The sequence below is a fragment of the Temnothorax longispinosus genome, chromosome 2, assembly GCF_030848805.1.
Source record: "Temnothorax longispinosus isolate EJ_2023e chromosome 2, Tlon_JGU_v1, whole genome shotgun sequence".
Taxonomy (NCBI): domain Eukaryota; kingdom Metazoa; phylum Arthropoda; class Insecta; order Hymenoptera; family Formicidae; genus Temnothorax; species Temnothorax longispinosus.
The window spans coordinates 21,821,204-21,842,335 of NC_092359.1; the positions used below are offsets into that span (position 1 = coordinate 21,821,204).

Genomic DNA, 21,132 nt, shown 5'->3' on the forward strand with positions numbered 1-21,132 from the left:
GTATAGCTGTCCGCTTCGTGAATTAAGTCACACAACAATACAATAGATAAATATAATTTTAAGCAAGGTATAAAAATTTACACTGTTGTTTCTAAATATTCAATAACTTTAACGTTACTCTTGCAAACGCAACAGGTAATATTACTGAAAAATATACAAATTTATTGAAAGAAATTTGCGAAAAGTGGACGAATTAATGTCCTACTTTCGATATATAGCCGTGTAATTAAATCCAAACCAGCATGATCAAGAACCCCTTAATTACGGAGTTTAATAAGTTCCAGGCAGTCGAGCGCCTTGAGCGTTTACAAAACGCGACGAGTTCCGCGTTCGTCGAACTAAACCCCTTTCAGCCCCTCTGCGTCTACAACTCTCCTCCAAAACGCCATTTCCACCCTTCGATTCGTCGGGCGTCGAATGCCGATGAAGTATGTGTCAGTATCACGGCCGTGGAAAGTTTTCGGTCTATGCGAAACGCAGCCGTTGTTGAAATATCTCGAAAGGCCTTGCTGCTCCCTCCCTCCCCCTCCGCTCTTGCCAATTCCCCTCGTCGGGCGCAAGCAACATAATATCAAGCTACCCCGAATCTAAGCATATTTAAGCCGGGGCGGGGAAGAAATATAGGTGCGTTCGCCGAGGCGGACTTGCCGCAGCGGGAAAAGGCGGGATACGAGGGTGGGTGGCTGCATACCCACTTTTTTATATACTCTCTCGCCATGGAAGGTTATGAACACGGAGCTGGAGGCATATGAATAAAGTGGCCAAGTTTTTGCCACGTATATCACAGGGTAACGTTCGCGCCCGGTTTAAAGCGATTATATATATATATACATACATGTATATATGCTCGCGGCTCGATGTAATGTTACTTCTTTCCACGCGGCACAATAGGGACCCCGTTTAACCGCGCTTGAGTAATTACAGGCTGGCAGGCGATGGATAGTTTTGTCCGCGAACAATTTTCTGCGATTCGCCCGCGCCCCAATATTCGGTTATTAAAGTAGATAACGTAATTGCAAATTTAGTCGTAATTGCGACATTTAAAAGGGTGAATTTTATGTTGGATATTAATTGTATGGAACAGCATCGATACTTATAGATATCAGAAGAAAGTTCACCGTAAAAATTTCAAAGAAATTTTAATTTACAGTTTCACGGTCATTTTTATATTTCTTTTACATTTATACAATACAAATCAAATAAAGCGTATTACGTATAAATTGTATGGAAAAATGAAGTGTTATAACAGTTCTCCTTTAAGTGTCGATAAGCTCGATAATATATCCCATGCTAATGTGCCAAAATAATGCTCTGACAGCGTGCCAACGCTCGCATAATAAAGCAACCGAAAGAAGCCATTATTTATCCTAACGACCGACAAATCTCATTGCTCACTACGTGTATATAGTCGCGATGACATAATATACTGTCGCGTAAATGATTCGATTCGATCCGTAATTAATCAACCTATGACTCGCGTGTTTATCTACTCTCTTGCCTCGAGTATCTAACATTTCGCAATCATTTTCTCACACTCCCGTCGTCAAAGTCCGTGAGTTTCAATCTGCCTATTGGCGGATCGCGCCGCGGCGTTTATATCTTTATACGGCGCTTCAGAGCATAGACGAAGCTTTCTTCATCCCTCAAGCCTAATCAGGAAGAGTAAACCGCCAGCGATGACGGCAGGGGGCTGAAAGAACGAAGGAATGAGCTAAAAAGAGGAAGGCCAGGGTGTTTTTGGAGGGTGTTTCAGCAGAGGGTGAGTTAGAAGCGAATCGAAGCGTTATCCAGAACAGTCGTTGACTGAAAATGAAGAGAAACAGAAGGGAGGAAGAGAGAGAAAGTTAAAGGGATGAATTTATATCGCGATGAAACGAAAAAAGTGGTGCGTGGGAGAAAGAAGAACGGTTTCGCGTATATACATGTATATGTTGTGTAAGAGTGAGAGAGGGAAAGGTAAAAGTAAGCGTCTGAAAGCAGAAGGAGCGTTGAGAGACGAAGGGAAATAGTAGGATATCTCGCAGTAGTACGTATGGCAGGGTAGTTAGCCAATCGCATTGCTGCGCTACACCGCAGGAATATGAATGAGCGAAAAGCTCACCGCATTTTATAATTTTCTTTCGCTTGTGCGAGATAAAGCAAGGTAAAGAGCGGAGAAGAAGAGAGAGGAGAGAGATAAAAGTCGCGCCACGATTTCTTGTTTACGTAAGCCTTGATTGAAAACACCTATTCCTCTCTTGTGAAAGAAATTTCCATATAAGCAGAAATTATTTACATGTAATATCGTATACAATGTGTATAATCTACGTGCGCAACACATGTATATGAAAAGAAGTCACCACGCTCGGACACGAGTAATAAGACTGAGGGGAATATCGCATGCCATTATCGAAAAATTCTACATGCTATTATTGAAGATACATGTTTTGTCTAACTCTCCGTGCTTTATATTAAATTTCTATTTTTCATGTAAATGAGAATTTCTACATTTGTCCGTGCGAAATAACATTTTTTACACATCAAAAGACAGTCGATCTGGATTTTAATAGCAAATACATTCGATGTGCGTGCGTTGAAATGAAAAAAATATGCGGAACGCACATGCCGATCTGCAAATGTGAGCGCTGTGTTTTATATTGTGCTATGATATTGTTCCTGCCTAAACTAATTACGCATACAAATTTAATTCAGTTCAATTTTGTTTTCCCGACCATTGTCTGAGAAAATCACCATATAATTCTGGTGAACCGCGCGGGCGTTTTACCTCAATTCAAAATGAAAATCATGTTGAAATGAAAACTTGCCAGTCACATAAAGGCATGCATGTTCAGCAAATGCTCATACGCCGCTTATTGCGACAGGATTCGCATAAAATACGGAGTGAAAGCTCGCATACGACGAAATTGACGTTGTGTGTGATATCAAACGGAATTCAATATGAGCAGCGAGGCTTCGTTATCAGCATCCTGGGGCACAGCACTCCATTTCATTAAATTTGTTCGATAAAAGCACCGCTGTATTTTACAAACTAACAAACGAAATAGCGAGGCTAATGGCTATCGCTGTTGGCGAGTAAAAGGATCCCTTAAAAATAGTATACAGTTCTCTCTCTCTCTCTCTCTCTCTCTCTCTCTCTCTCTCTTGCTCAGGGCAACACATCGGCGATAACCGTTGTACGTGCTCTGCTATTTAATAGAATCTTAAACCAACAGCACAGTAGTAACATGCTGCTTGTTATGAGGTTTTTCACAAGTCACGTACAAGTTGCATACAAATAGTGGACTTAATGTCGATCCCAATTTTTCTCACGAATAATATTAATTTTTTATTCTTTAGACAGAAACTGCTATAAAAAATAGAAGAAGAATCTACGTGTATTCGCAATACTAGCACTTTGCTCAGTTCTATCATAGATTGTATCTCCGTGAGCCATCAGTTTGTATTTGATATACCCGTAATAAGCTATACCGTAATAAGCTTCCTTAATTACGTTCTGTGACAGAAAAAAGTTCCGCGCAAAGGCAACGAATGAAAGGAGCCTGCGGTAAAGTGAAGATTATCAGAAATAGAGGGTTGCGGGCGTACAATGAAATAAGACGTGTGTCGTGAATGCTTCTTGATCCAGAGTGATCCCCTTCCGCGTAGAGCTTATCTTTGCATTTGCGCAGCATATACACGTATATGTGCAACGCGGTCGTTCTTCCGTGGCAATGCCTGCTTACGTATATGTATGCGAGGACGGCGGCGGCGGCGGCAGAAATGGTAAACTAAATCAAAGAATTTCGCGGATTTACCGACGTGCAATCCCAGGATACTGCAAATGCACGGTCTCGGTAACCTCTTGTAGAATATTTCTCGGGAACCTCTCGGCGGTGTTGCCTCCCCGCTATTTCTCTCTTTCTCTTCCGACATACCCTCTACGAAGACCGCTTCGTGAGAAAAAGCTCTCCCCCGGGTATTACCGATCTTTCGACCTCGTTTCTCGGTTGCCTCGTAACTCTCCCACTATTTGTTATCGTTCCTTATCTCGGTCAACTTTAAACGGCCGTACGCGCGAGTTATCACGCTCTCTCTAAACTGTTTCGCTCTGTTACGTTCGGGCGAGTTACCGCGCGCACCTTGGTGGATTATTATTGCTCCGGCGAAAATTGAAACCGATAACGACAAAGTATCACGAGCGAGAGAAAGAAATTTCTATTCCGCCGCTATTGCGATTTGCGTCGTCATTTGACGTTATCTCGAATTGATTGCGAAACTGTAAATAGAAGTTACCAGTGCACGGCCTGATGGATTGGTTTCCGTAATTGCTCGATTTCAATGGAATAGTAAATCATTCTTCAATAGAATAATAAATAATTTCTCGTATCCACCGTCCGTATAAATCCAAGCAATTTAACTGCTGAAATAACTCATACACTCTGTATATGAGATTACTAAAATTTAATATATCATAATATTATATTATTAATTACTACATTATTACTACACGATCTTAATTATTTAGTAGCTATAGTTGTAAAAGAACAAAATGGACAATATATATATTTTTTTTTCATAATAAAAAACAAAAAAGAATCAATGTTGCATACTATTATATTAAACATGATCTAACAATTTTGTCTAAAATTATTTGTATAATACATATTTTCGTCAAATTTTTTCCATTTTTTCTCTCTTTCTGTTATCCAATTATTGTTTGTTACGGTGCGTTATCGAAAGTCATATCGAGCACACTCCTGTGACAGTATCGCGTCAATTTCATCGATCAAACCCATCCAATCTCTCGCCTCACAAGTGACGTGGCGTAAAGTAACGACGATAAAGCTGCGCAAGCACGACGGGTAGGGTGATAGTAATGAAATTTGATAAAGTTATACCACGAAGCTTTGCCGTTTTCACTGTCACTCGTGTGAAGAAATATATCAGGCAGTAGATGAATACAATAAGTAAGCGAAAACGATAAAAAATAAATCATGTAAAATGCAACGCCGATGATAAATAATACTTCCAATGTGGAAAATAGCGGCAAAAGAAGAAACAAGACAATAACGTTTACATGAAAAGTTGTAAATACATACTCTATCTTCTTCTCGCCCTTACTTTCTCTCTTTTTTTTCATATTGACGTCACCTTATCAAAAAGTTATTCATTGAGAGTAATGTTAATTCTATATATGTTTAATATATTCTCGAAGAACAAAGCGACACCTTAAGATTATCATTCAGTTATATATTTTGTAAGTTTTTCTTAATGACTATAGTCGGTAAAAAGCATAGCACGACATAATATTGTCGACACGCGATTACGAGGTAAAGGAGAAGAAGTATGAAATATATATATAAGACAATAGGACAATAAGGATGATAAGAACAGTCGAGAGTGCTGGAGGCACGTCCACCGCCACGAGGACGAGTGCTCGACGAAAGAAGCCGAAGGAGAGGAAAGCTTTTGGGCGTTTTACGCTTTATGCTCCTCGCTCTCTTCGCTCTAGCGGGGAGTTTTATGCGTTTCTCGTTCGCTGGTTCCCCGCATTTGCCTTTATATCGTCGGCATGCGTGTGTGCCGCGAGGCACCATCATAAATGTATAGCACCTACTGCACGGCCAACGCGTGCACATATAGCCAACGCGTGCATTACGGCGCTGTTTTGAATGAAGTTTTCCTGGCCATCGTCGTCGTCGTCATCTTTGTCCTGTTTACCATTCTCTCCTTCCGCCAACGAGCCGCTCACCGAGCGTCTCCGTCGAGTTAAAACTCAGTGATGATAATGTTGGGTCGGGTAGAAGCTGCGGAAAACGAGAGAGAATAAAATAATAGAGGGCACGCCAACGCGAGGAAGAGAAGATATCAGGGCGAAATGAGGACGGGAATAGGAAGGCAAGGAGAACGTCATATACAATTCATACGTACAAACCTTGCGAGACATTTAGGATGCACATCCGGTTGCCAAGATGGCCGACCATCGACTTCCGGCCCGGTAGGGAGTTGACTTTCGCGTTGCCATTGTGTGCCAACTCGCACAAAGATTCTCTCTCTTCCTTCTCTTGTTCCTCCTCTCGCAATTCCTCCGTTTCGCCCGCTCTCCCTCTCGTTCCATTCTGAATCGTATCTTCTTTCTTCTTGGTAAACTTTAGTTTTGTCTCTCGCTGATGTGTGCGACAATGTATCGGGAAACGCGTTAAAGTTTCGCGTAAAATCCCCAAGTACGCATATCTATTATATCGCAACATTAATCTTTTTGATTTCGCTTTCTCCCATATGAATTACTTATACCTACGAGAAATAATAGTATTTGCGCTAAAGTTTGTTTATTAATAGATGTCACCCAAATATAATATTTAACAAAGGATTGCCATAAATAATCTTTCGTGAGTACAACGCAAAATATATTTTGGCATTTGAAATATAGTTATCGCGCGTTATGGAGGTTTCATAGAAAAGTTATAAATTCAAGTGGATACCCATATGCAGACACCTTTCGGCGGCATCGATCATTCGAGGAATATCCATTTGAAGTTTCCATAAATAATAACAAACATAACAATAAATAACGACAGTTTCTGGCGGAAAGCGAAATATATGCAACCTTCGTTAATGCATGAAGATGTTAAAAATTTGATCAGCTACGCGAAAATGTTTTGCGCGAGGACAATGTTCAATAGAATTAATTACTCGGCCAGACAAGCTTTCAACAGCGAAATTATTCAATGTCATTTTTCATACGCGGGAATGCGCAAATGTGTCACACGCTTACGGAAGACTGACAATTGCTATCGTCCCGAAATTTATACACCCGCACGCATTGCAGACCCAAATTTACGCTTTTAACACAAAGTAAGGAAAGAGATACGATATTGCGCTGGACGTCACGTCGAAAATTAGCGTTTCCATTTAAACAAATCGATTTAACGGCGATACAAAACGAGCCGCTGTAACCGCTGCTTTCACGAGCAATTTGCGCGAATTCCGGATCAATCTGAAGAGTAGTCGTATTTTACCGTTTTTCCCCACGGGAGGGAGAAGGGGGGCCTCGACGTGCTCGCTCTTTTTTGCCAATTAGAATATTAACGATTTATTGCCGGCGATTTTGGCAGACTGCGCGATTCGGTCATCCTGACTGCTGCTGCCGGCGTATACGCGATAAAGTTTTTGCTTAAAAAGTCCCTGCCCGTTTAAGATATTCCGGTCTGGTATAGCTGGGGTTGGCTAAAACATCAGGAATAGGAGACGGAGAGGCCACTTTCCTGATATCCCTCGGGATGAGACGCTATGTTTCGCCATGCTGCGCTCGCTCTTATCTCGCTAGAGTCATAGTTCACATCGAGGAGGGCTTTTGAAACTCTTTGTTTATGGCGACTCGAGCTGATTTCAACCCTTTATACATGACCGTTGGTCAATTAGATTACAAATTTTAATGATTTATTCCAACGTTGATAGATAGAAATACTAACTCATTAATTGTTTTAATTTTTTATGCTCTAATAAATCATAAAGAAATACATGCGTCGTTATACAAGTATTGTAAATTCTATATTTAAATTACACATTCTTGGATAATCTTATTATATATTAAATAATATCTCATTTATTCGATCTCTCGATAAACTCGGTTTCTTCTAAAAATTTAAAATATTGAGAGCGGCACAAAATAAAATCTATATAGACCCCTCTTGAAATATCATTCTTTCGTCTTATAGACCCATGGCTCCGCACGTCCACAATCCAGTAGTTTTCTTATGGTCGACACTTTCCTTTCATTGGCCATTCCGACTCGAAGCGGCGGAAAATTTTATGCGACGGCTGACGTCCCCGCAAACACTCGGTCTCTCGCACTATCAATATTTGGTATATGCATATTCCGGCATCGTGGACGAAGAGTTACGGTCGACGAGGGGCGCCACCCTCCCCCTCCCGCGAAAGAAGGGGAGAATCGGGCTCGGGGGTCGAGAATTGTAATCGCGAAGGTGTACTTCGAGGTACGGTTCCCCTCTTTGCCCACAGTATGTAGCTTTCGTGCGGCGACACCGTATCTCCAAGTTCAATGTTTGCTCAGCTTGATTCATATCCCTTGGCCCACTCATCCCTATTATCCTTGGCTCTCCACAGGACTCTACGTGCCCATCCCTCTCTAAACCCTGCACCTACCTATATCGCGTCTCGCGTAGAAAGCCATATAGCTGTATACCTCTTGTTCCTTTTCACTCTTTTTACATGCGTGAGTGTGCGTATATACATACATACATGTATATATGCAATGGCATAGGCGGGTAGGATCGTAAGCTCTCTTTCGAGGCTGTGCTCTCATAGAATTCAATTCGAGAAGCACTTACGGTGATCTTGAGAACAAGGAAAGGATAGCTCAACGTTAAACTCCGAATAATTCTACACATTTACGATTAAATGTAAAAATATATATGTATAATACGTTACATATATGTATATTATTTAAGCTCACAGATGTGATCCCAAATGAAAAGAACAATTTTTCTCTTATCTTTTTATATAAAATAATAATTCTTACTACAATAAGTATAAATATAATTAATTATTTTATAACAGAAAGAATGAAATAATAAACCGTTTGTTACAACATAATATCTTTTAAAAATATTAACCACTTGATAACAAGATAAATATTAAAGACAATAATGTGAATATTTATGAAGAGAACGAGATGTGTTTATGATTATTTACCATAATCTCTTCTGCTCTTTTACTTACAGTTTAAAGCATTACCTTCTTCACGCTTTCAAGCTTCCGTTTTGTTTACAAAACCGTTGAAGAAAGAGAGAGAGAGGGGGGGGGGAGAAAGGAGGGAGAGAGAAATTATTCCTTTTCAAACAATAATTACGACCCTTCCAATTTACAGAAGTTTGATAAGATATTCGATTCTTTCAAAGCAATATAGCTTCCAATTTCTTTTTAATATAAGATTTAATGTAAATCTTAAAATGTATTCAAAAATTTTAGTCACCAAATTGAATATTTTGATACATGTATCAATTTATATTAGATTCAAATACATTTAATTGCTTTAATTTAATTGCAATAATATTTTTAATAAAGATTTTTATATATTTTATGCGATATGAGTTTCAACAGTATAACAGTCAAAAAGAATGATCTAATTTAAAACGGATTTACGATTGTTATGTGATGCTATATGTTATTATAAAGATTTATAAAAATATCCAAGAGCGCAGTTATAGGCTTGAAATCTTCAACTGATCCAGGTTTTCAGAGAAGCGTAAATTGCAAAGTACAGTCGTGCAAAAACCTACGTATGAAGTAATAAGAAAATTTGAGGACGGCGTACGGTATCATTTGTCATTGTCAGCCTGACCTCGAATGTGCAGACCGATGTTCCACATTGTTCTATTTCTATGCTTTTAACAATATTGTACATCACGTTGGCTTCTTCTCTTTTCACCCTGCTTCTTTTGTTGTCCTTCCTTGTCTAACTCCAACTCCTCTCAGTCACTCAAGTCAGCGGACGATATATCTTCATGCGGTAAGAAAGGGACATCCAACAACCGCCTTTACGATCCTTTAGAAGACACCACAATTTAGCCTTAATTTCACGCTAGGATTTGCGAAGGCAACAGAATTGCAGTTTCGGCTTCCATAAACTAACAGCTATTGCAGGCGAGAGGGATACGAAGATGAAGTTTTAAGACGAAATGATAGCCTTATTATAAATACTTGATTAAAATTGATTATAATAAAGTCTGTTCATCATTTATCTTATAAACTGTTGTAGTTCCCTCAGAAATAGCTTATAACGTTTAAATTTAACACTTATACTTTCATTAATATTAACAAGATGATAATCCAATTAATAATAAAATTTTTTTGTTCTTATATTATCAATATGAAAAGAAAATTAATAGCTATATAAAAAGGACAATTTAAAATGTACATTTACTATAACATTTACGGTTGTGAGAGCGTATTTTGAAATAAAAAATCTCTTATATACATATATAATTTATTTTAATTTTTAATTTTTATATAAAATTATTTGTTTTAATAATTTTAAATAACAGTAAGTTTATTTTGAGGAATTTGTAAAAAATAAAAAAAAATTTATTTTCTGTTTCAGGTAAGACAGCTGATTTTTACGAGACATAATGTCGTTCGTTACAAAATTGATGCTGCGTAAAATCATGTGAGCAGAAACTTTATTACATATTCGAATTTGTGAATTACGAACTGTATGAATTGCATGCCGTATTATACATTTATTTAGCTCTGAAGCTCTGTTTAAAATCACATTAATAATATAATTATTATGAGCTTTTTCTAAAAAATAACTTCCTCGTCCTTTTTCCCGCATTAACCAAAACTTTGATATTAAGCACTTGAATATTCATGGCGCGGCTTTTATTACATGAATAACATTACCTTTCTTCACTCCGCAGCGCAAAGCATTAGGGACGTAAATCACAGCTCGAGTTCATACATTTTACATGATTTTAGTTTATAACGCGCAGTTAGCGTGGATCATTAATTTCAATAATCCTTCGGATATTGCTCGCGCATAGACGTAACTATAAATGTAACTCAATGAAATCGTTATCGTACCGGTATTAGCCTCCATATGTGTAATACTCTTATACACATATCTATAAAATATATGGTATAACAGGTATAACAGGTGTAATTTGATTAATTATTATTTCTATTCTGTTTGTTTTTTCAACATTTGTGTTTATCAGTCGTTTTCTATTGTTATAAATAACACTATAATAGCGTTTTCTACTGGGAAAACTAGTACAGCACTGGTGCACACTGAGTGCAATTTTATTGTTCTAATGTGAAAATATGTGAATTGATTTTCACATTGGAACAATGAAATTGCACTCAGTGCGTACCAGTGTTGCACTAGTTTTCCCAGTAGAAAACTATAAGTTAATGGATATATCCGTAAACCGTAGAAAGTTAAATTTAGTTTAACTTTAAAATCATAGATACTATCTGATTAGATAATATCATACTTAAATTAAATTCTTAATTCTATTTAAATATGGCGTAATTAATTTTTAAACTTTTATTTATTACGACCAAAATACTTGATTGACTTTTTACACAATGAGACATAAATTATTTTAATTTCTGTACATTTTTTACAAAAATTTTATTTCATAAAATAATGTATTATTTTTAAATTTCAAATTTTATATTTTATATTTTAATAGTATAATTTAAATATTTAAACACCCATTAGCGAGAATTATTTAAAAATAATTTTTAAAAATCAATTTAAATTTTACAATGTAATAATGTATATATACAATTAATTATTATAATACTTTGTAAAATTACGTTTAATAGGAAACATTATATTTTATAATTGTATATTTGTGAAATTATTAATCTTATTAATGTAATCTTGTTTAACGTACTGCTTTCACAAAGCACGATAAACGTATTAAATTTCATTCGCACAATACAACTCCACTAAATGAAGACGGGCAACCGATTATAGAGCATGGCCACGTACAACAGTGACTAAGGACAGCAAGGGTGAAAACCAACCCTTGCGCACCTGCCCGCTCCCATGTTCGATTAGCGATGAATTATCCCCAACCAAGCTCCCATGCCAGTAATTCTACCTGTTGGTCTAAATCTCAGTCCGTTCTCTCACTGATTATTCAGTTATCAAGCATTTTCGAACATTAACGTTTACATCAATCGAGTTTCATATTACGTGCGTTTCACGAGAGAGTACGTACTTGTGCAACGTGGCGAAAAGAATTAATTTTGTTCACGTAATATATAAGGTTTTAACGGCCAAATTTAGTGAATCTCAGTAGAAAAAGTAAATGAGTGAACGGACGGAATCTGATCTGGCACAGATTGTGTTGTCGCCGTAAAACATAATTTTTGCCTGACAGAGTTACTAACCAACTGATATTATCTAAATTACTCTTAATGAATTGTGCCAACGACAGCAGCGGAAACCATTGCAAAGATCCAATTCATTCCAAATTTACTCTGCCTTGCAACGGACACGTGATCGATAGTTAGAAATACTCTACGAGGAGGGAAATGACCATATGTACCTTTCTCATTTTGCAGAAATTCCGGTTTCGGTTTGAAAATCAATTTGAAAATCAATTTCGTTTCCCTTTTGAACGATGTTTCTTTCACCATCGGTATTGTATTATTAAATTGTCCAACGCATGAAACGTGAATTATTTCTTTACGATCCGAAATTGTTCCAAAATAGTTAATTTACTTTATTTATAGTAAATTATTATAAATACGTGTGTTATACATTTCTTATAACATTTGGGATTTTTAATTTATTTATATAATGCCACTGCAAAAAAATGGTTATTGACTTGCATCGATTTATATCTGATAGAAAACTTTAATCTTCCTCGCTGGAAGATCTCCAGATATTTGATAATAAATAATTCTTTTCTCAAAAATATCCATCGCTTTTATACTTATATTATACATATATAAAGCGCGTATTATTGCACATAAATTGATTTTTTCTTGTACGGTTTATCAACACGTCCGCGAATGTTCGCGCGAGCAATAATCATAAAAGGTTCAATCGCAAAGTATTGGATCACAAAGGCGATACAGGAGATAGAAGATATAGAAGAAGGATATGGAACGGGAAATACGTGATGTAGATATTAACTTTCTGGTCTGGTCGTCGCGCAGCGTCGTTATACCATACCGTGCTCGTATATAATGGCGCGAGTTTGCCTCTTCGTAGTGCGGACAATATCTTTATCTTTACGAGACTTTGAGCTTTTTAATTTCATGACGAATTATCGTAAACGAAATGCCTACATAGGCAGGCTTCGGATCGTAGCACTTTGTTAACGACCACACATAAATCTGTCCGGACGTTCAAATATTAACTGTTTCATGATATACGATCGCGAAGCTGAAATTGTACAGTTATAACACTGCCTACGTTCGACTGTAGATTGCGCATATTCCCTCTTCAATTTCGTAAGCGACATATTGATTGTTCGACTACGACATCAATCGAATTTTGTCGCTTGATCAATCGAATGACAAAGTTAAACGCGTGGAATTTTCTTAAGCGGATATTTGCCGAGAGCCTGAATTACTACGTGTATATCATGTAAACCAAGTTTGTCCGTCCGGTCCGGTCGACACAATGATATTTTTTTATGCAGAGGGATTTTTGGTTGAATGTTAAATCCGCGGCAGACGGTGCGGAGACAGAAAGAAGAATATGAATTACGCATCCCTGGAACTTATTTGGCTTTCTGGCGGAGACTTTGAATTTTCAACAGGGAAACGCTTGAATTTTAATCAACATATAAAGTGGCTATTTTTCAACGTATATTCTCGGATACTTTCAGCATGTTTCGCAAAAATATGAATATGAATAATTTCCTTATCACTGTGGATGCTACTAACATAGGAGATGTTGTGCAACAGAAAATATAAACATGTTGGAGTTTTACGTCGTACCTGTATAAATTCAAATTATAGAGTCTTTCTTTTTTCTGTTCTTCTTAAAGCTAAAACATAATTTTATCCCTTACTACGAAGAATACGTTGAAAATTTAAAGAACTCGCATACGACAGTTGCAAGTAAGATTTGTGTGTAACAAGATTAAATATTTTAGTGCTACAATTTCTGGAAGTAATCTAATATTGGATTAACAAGTCTAATTTTATACATTATCACATCGACGTCTACTCGCATAGCTGTCTGAATCGACTCAGGAAGCAATTATTAAAAATTTAAATAGTACTATATTTAAAAATCTATCTATCTATCTAGAGAGAGATAGAGAGAGAGAGAGAGAGAGAGAGAGAGAGAGAGAAATTTTTAAGTCTCTTATTAATGTTTATTGCTTTATAATTTGAAATAATAATAATCTTTTTTTGACAGATTAATAGAATCATTACCTTTACCGTATAAACGAAGAAAATGACTTAGATTATATACCTTTTAGATTAAATAAAAAATATGTAAGCTTCTTTTTTAAGTTTTTATTTATAATGAAAAAATGCGATACTTATTTATTCAACGTATTTCAAGAAAATAAAAAGAGAGATTCCGTGCGCTTTATTTTATTCTTTTTTATTTTTTCCGTTTGTAATCCTAACTTTCGATAAATCAATTTCTAAAACTTTTCATAAATGTACCCAAACAAAAGAAAGAATCAAAGTCAATTATAAGAATAAAAGGAATTAAATTACACGTTAATGAGAATTAAGATTTAATTAGTCAACTTTATAAGAGCAAATATAATATGATTGGAAACTCGTAAACCAGCGGAAAAGAAAATATAAATTCTTCGAGTAAATATAAATTCACTTTTCTATATAATACACTTTTCTATATAAATCTTTTAAAGTATAAAAATGTAATCAAATTTATATAGATCTATATATAAAGAAAAGATAAATTAAATTCTTACTCATTTCTAGAATTTATCCAGAATTATTTCGGAGATACAAAAAATGTAGTATAGCATAATTTAGTTATATAAAAAATTTGAATAATTTATTATTGTATGAAAATGCACTGTATTAGTGAAAATTTTCACATTTGTTCTTTGTATGTTCGAAATTAGTGGATATTATATCTACTGTGCGAATACACAAAGATACATGCAAAGTTTGAAACCCGTGTTTACAATTTTCGGTACATGCACCCCTATACCCTATAGGGAACGCTAGTAGCATGCCATTGTTGGCACATTGTTAGTACTAGACATGTATCATCAAAATGTGAATATCCTCACTCACTGCAGATTATATTTGCTAAAACTAAATATTAAAAAGAAATACCGAGAAGTAGCATAAAATAATTTAATGAAACATATTTAAAATATTTAATCTATTTTTAAGTTAGCATCGAAAATTGTATATTTATATATACAAAAATTTATAAAAAAATTTATCATATTTTAATTTTACTTTTAAACATTTTTATGACTTGCGATTTTGTGTTGGTATTCGCAGTTATCTCTTCTTTAATTTATGTAATTTATATTTTATTAATGTATGTAAAGTTAGTTATTACTAAAGAATATTTCAAAGTTGCTCTCGATTGACTTTATACATAGCATGTGAATATATTACATCTAATAAGAAGTGACAGTTTTTATTTTTGAAATGCGAAATTACATTGAAGTTTTACATATAAGTATGTAAGAAGGTAAAAGTTTAAACAAGTGATTAAGCATTCTAAAGATAGTTGTAAAAATTTAATAGTACTGAACACACACACACACATTTAAAATTTCATGATACCCATTTTTACACCGCACAAGGGCTGGTAAATGTTAGGCCACAATTTCTTGCATAAAGAAAGACGATGGTGGAACAGAAGAAGAGTGGAAGCTTCAGGGACTTTCGATGTAGGTACAACATTCGTCCAAGGGCGAAGGAGAAAGAGAGAGTTAGGTCGGCGGATGGCGGAGGGTCGACTACCTCGTGAAATAACAATTCGGTTTCGATCGCGAGGAGTCTGGAAATTTTCATCTCCGCCCGGAGGCATGAGACGCGTTAGCGGGGAAGGGGACGGTTGGCGGTCCGTTCTGGAAAGGTGGCGAGAGAAGGAGGCTGGGATCGTAGTGGGTGCCAGGCGGAGATGGTAAGGAGAACTAGAGGGATGAAACTGGCGAACGAGAGGGGTTTGGATGGAGAAAGGGGTCGGCGGCGGAGGCGCGGGAGCGGCGAAGGGTTTAAAATAATAGTAGAACACAGCGGCTGAGTCGGTCGCGTGAGGAGAGTGAGGAGAGGGCTCCGCCCCGCGAAATATGGCGAGCTTCGCCAGGACGTGATTGGGTGACGGGAGGACCCCGAAGCTCCCAAGCCAAGACATTGGTGCCCCCTTTTCGCGCTGCTACCCCCCTGTTAACCATCCTCAGGTACCTGGAGGGTGCCCTCTTACCGCTCGCTCTCTTGCACTTTCTCTTTCGCTTTATCTTACGCTCTCCTTCACTTTCTCTAATCTCTCTCTCTCGGTCCCGCGTGTTCTCAGCAACGAGTTTTCGGAGTAGATTCAGTGAAATATCCTTGCCCATTATCCAGACGGCGACGCAACCGGTCAACGCTCGATATCTCCTGGCACGCGGGCATCACCACGTGGTAGTAAAATACGGGTCGCCGGCGGATCGGCACCAAACAGTAGTAGCGGACGAAATACTACTACTACAGTCAGACTATGATTTGTTCATACTACTTCGGGAAGTCTCGCAGTTGTATGCGCTCATTTTATGAGATTTCTTTACACATAATTACATAAAATTTTTTTAATAGTTTTTTCCGTGTTATAAACAAACATTTTAAATACAAGAATTAATATTTCAAATCAGTTCAAGGGATATTCTTAATCACTAATTTCTTGTTTTTAATTATAATATCCAGCATTAATAGATTGAAAATTGTGAATATCCTTTCTATAGACACATTAGTTTTAGGAATATACACCATTATCTATACTTTACTTTTTCAATTTTATATAAATTGATTCCTATTGAATTAGATTAGTTCAATGTATAGCATCAATAGCAAACATACCACTCTTTTAGCAACAAACAAAAGAATAGGCAACTAATTATCGTAAAAACATTGCCAACGCTTGATTTCCGCCAGATATTTCAAATATTTCTTTGACACGTGAAACGAGCCATCACTCACGGCGGCTGAGCTCATATGTCACAAAATATCCTTATCCACCGTCTGGTCGATACGAATGGGCATCGCTCGATATCCCTTTTGCATGCGGAAATCGTACATGGTGCGAGAGAGGTGAAATTCGGTTCAGCTTCGAGGTGGTCAGCAGAACGAGCTTCCGGTCTGGAGACCCGATAATCTCGGCTGCGCAGTTCCATGCATGGAGTTGTCAATCAGGGTTGATGGTGTCCCGCTGGAACGTCCGCTGTCTGTCCGACTCGTCGACGGATATATACGAGGTCCGGACACCGCACGACATCCGCAGTATTCATGCGATCTATCTGATCGCCTTCCTGTTCACGAGCAATACGATCGCGCGGCTCTCTGTTTCGATTCAATGTAGTATTAGGCATCGCGTCGCTCCGTTCCGATACAATAACGCCGCGATAAAAGTAGTCCCGCGATCAATAACGCGCAAGATTAATATGCACACGTACGAGAATCCCTTTCTCTAATGTTCATCGAGCTCGATGAACGAATATATTGTACATTGATGTTTTAGCAATTTGTAAAATTAATTTTACATCTTTTGCTCCGTTAACTTCGATAAGTTATAAAATGTAAAATTTGTAAGATGCATTCAAACATTACTTTATATTATGAATTATAACAAGAAATCATTTAGAGTAAAACTGGATTAGGCATATATACATTTTTGTAATTAAATTATTTTAATTAATTTAAAAATATAAAACTGCTATATAAATTATATAAGATCTAACTGATTCTCGTTGCGATATCGATTCACGTGGCATCCAACATTTAGTTTGCGAAAATTTCGTCGCTGCCCCACGATCGCTTCTCCCTCACGGCAGGGAAAACGCAGATAGGCGCTGATTCGAATTAGCGCGAGATTTCAAGCGGGTTTCGTGGTAATTGGAAGCGGTCGTTTTTGCCATCGTGCTGCGCTCTCGGTGGGTAGTTACGTAGGTAGGTGAGTGAGCAGGTAGATAGTAGATACTTGTTTGCGGAGGGCGCGAATAGATTAATCATCCGTTAAGCTTGGGCAAGACGTGTACGCGTCGGTGGCTGTGCCGGCTTAATCCAGCAGGTTCACCCCTTTATGCTGCCGCCTGTCCTCTTCAGTATCACCCCCTCCGCCTGGCTGGCGCGACGGAATAACAGATGTAACCCGAGCGCCTTACACAGCAGTGAGTTACGCCCACTCCGAGACACGCCAGATTGTGTAACTTCGTAAGCCCTCGCGTTTTTTAATGGATTTTCTCGCTAACGTGACAAATTAATGTAAACATCGTGTGGCGTATTCGCTCCTTGTTGTGTTTGCTTTGATCTTCAAAGTTATACTTACATAATCGTCTAGCTGACAAGAGATTAAATATATTTTATAACGATTTCTCTTATTTATAATTTAATTTATGAGAAAGCTGAACTACACTTAAGATTGCCGAATTTTTGGTGAAAATTTAGAATGGGCATCGAAATTATTCAATGATCATGGGTTAATCGATATTTTATCGATATTTTTAAATAAATATCGATATTTATAAAATATAGATTGATATCTATAAATATTTTAACACACTTTTTAAAATATTTTATTCATTTCTATTCATTTTCTTTTTGTGCTTAAAATTACTAATCTCATATCTTTCTAAAATCCAGCATTCATAGTTATTGTTCAATGCAATGAAAAATGTGCACAAAAGATTATAGAATGGATATACGCATATATCACAGAATATCACAGATATATCACAGAAAGGATGAAAATTTTAGAAAAAGAATTTTCACGGCGTAACATAAGCCGTGGCAAACTTCGTCTATGCTTAATATGATTCTGTGTTCATACAGTCTTACTTTCGTAGTCTGGACAGACGATTTACGTTGCTTCCCGCAACAGCCACAATCCTCCTGCCCCGTCGCCCAACTTCCAGTTCTATCGACTTTGCGGTATAACCGTGAATACAGATTATATCGTGCGATGGTGATCCATAAATGCATGGTTGTGTTGGTAGTTTATGCGCCGTTGCATAGAAATTTAGGATTGGCGAAGAGCTGAATTTATATTTCATGCGAACCGTATTTGATAACGTCGATATATCATCACCCCTAATATCCTTGAGTGTGTTTTACTGCAACTTATCTTAGAATTGCCACATATTTTAATGTTTCTACGTTTATGCGTAAAATGCAGCAAAAGATACTTATATTTCATAATATATAAATATCTTGATACATAAATTTCATAAACTTGACACAATTTACTATTTAATAGTTCCATATATAAAAACATTCTATAATACAAATTTATATATATTGAATCAATCTGAGAAACTAAAACTTTTTTTATTTTTTAAAACTTACTTTTTGCAATTTTAATACGATTAATTTATATTCCAATGGATATGTTCAATAATTTTTACTTTGTAACAGCAAATATAATTCAACTTGCATATAATTGAGAAAATACCGTTAAGATATGTACTTATGATAAATATTATATTATAAAGAATTGTGTTTTCTTTTATATATATATATCACATGTAATTAACGAAACAGTTCGTAGCTTGAGTAGTTTCTTGTAAAATTGTGCAGAGACAGGAACTCAGATATATCATCTGCGAACCTATTTCACTGATAGAACATGGCAAGGAGAGAGGGACGAGAACAACTTACGAAGCGATAAAGATGAAAAGAAAGAGGGAATTTCATATCGTCACCCTCGACGCTTTCGAGTAAGATCGCTGAGACGGTGCAAAACGCACCTGAGCGCCGCTTTTCTTTTCTTCTTCATGGCACTATGAGTGGCGTAAAAAAGTCGCTACATAAGAATTTAGGGTGCTTTCTAAGAGGCCGCATAATGAGATATCCCTTTATATATAATAAAATATCTACTTAGTCAATTATATCTCTACACACAAAAACACACGTACATATCCAAAGTCTTTTCTAAAAGGATTGAAACGAATTAACCGTTATCTTTTCTATTTCATTGAGATTTTAATCAAAGTTATAATTTCCTTTAAAAAATCCCTACAATTTATTTTTATATTCCAGTTCTAAGATATTAAAATATCATCATCGACCGAAAGATACATATTATGTATTTTGAGTACATGTCTCATTTTATCGATAACATTTTATCGAGCCAATCGGGATTCATATTATATTTTTTTCACAGTAGTAATGGGATTGTCCAATGGTGCTGCAAAAAATTAAAATAAAGGTACTTAGACGACACTCGACAATAGGCGCGCAACATGCGATGTGTCAGCATAGCGTGGCCGACGTATCGCGCTTTAATACAGAGTACAATCGTGTCAACAGCAAAACCGACGCGGCAAAAATCAAGCCGTGGTGTTAATTGTGGCTACACTGATTTCACCTCATCGTTACTCGTACGTTTCACACCGACAATTTACCCATGTTTCGACCAACCCCTCATACAGGCTCGTTTTTGGAGCGCAGAGGGAAGATGTACGAGGGGGAATATCGACAGCAACTGTCCATTGAAAATCGCGTGTGTACTCTTACGAAAAATCGAGTGGAATGGGTTTATAATAATTGACTGGCGCTATGCGCTGTCATCTAAAATTAAATATTACCGATTTTATGTCATTTACTATTTACGATCCATTATTGCCATGACTACTATAACGTTGCGCGTGACATTAATATTGCATAACAGTTAATAACAAAACTACATACGATTTGTCTCAAAATCTGTTGTTTCATGACTTATTAATGCAATTGTTATATATTACCATTAATGTATAATCATAATAAAATCGTTTGCCTTATTTGTCGTATTATTTTGATAAAAATAAAGCGATTGAGAAATTAATAAAATAATTCCTACAATAAAAAATGCCTACTTTGTATCTTAATTTAAAAATCAATAAAATAAAAAGTAAATAATTTTGACATGTATTATGTCTGGAACATTATAACGCTCAACTTTCATATTAACAATTATTATAATTTCGAAAATTAGCCTATAGTTGATATCGGCCTCTAATGCACCATTAATATATTTAGCGGATACTAATATACATGGTGCATTAAACAAAACAATTAATGTCCGCTAAATACTGATTATTTAGCGGACTTCATTACTGCGCTATTTGTTTACTGTATTATTATTGTTATTAAACGTAGTATCTCCCCTGTTAATTGATATCATATTACTTACATTACGATACGCATTAATTTATTACGATATTAATGCTAATATCATAAATAGGCAAGCACGAAATGTGTCATTTGTTGTACAGTTTGCATTTGCACCAAAATGTCTGTACAAATATACAAACATTGCCTCAACGCGACTGCTAAATGGAAGCCTGCCGAGAAACTGAGGAGTAATAGATTATTTTCAAACCCCTTGGTTGCACTCGAAACGGTTTAGATGGTTCTTACGAGCTCAAAGGAGATAAGCGTACCGTAAAAGTTTTCCATCCGGCTTTACATGGAGAT

General features: G+C 36.5%; 2 protein-coding genes across 10 annotated transcripts in view; one reads left to right on the forward strand and one right to left on the reverse strand.

Annotated features, from left to right (window-relative positions):
- The window catches only part of LOC139808652 (nucleolysin TIAR), a 524,179-nt gene that overhangs the window by 176,332 nt on the left and 326,715 nt on the right, over positions 1-21,132 (forward strand). The gene's annotated exons all lie outside the window — the stretch shown is intronic.
- Positions 1-21,132, reverse strand: part of LOC139808654 (uncharacterized) — a 108,989-nt gene that overhangs the window by 50,505 nt on the left and 37,352 nt on the right. The gene's annotated exons all lie outside the window — the stretch shown is intronic.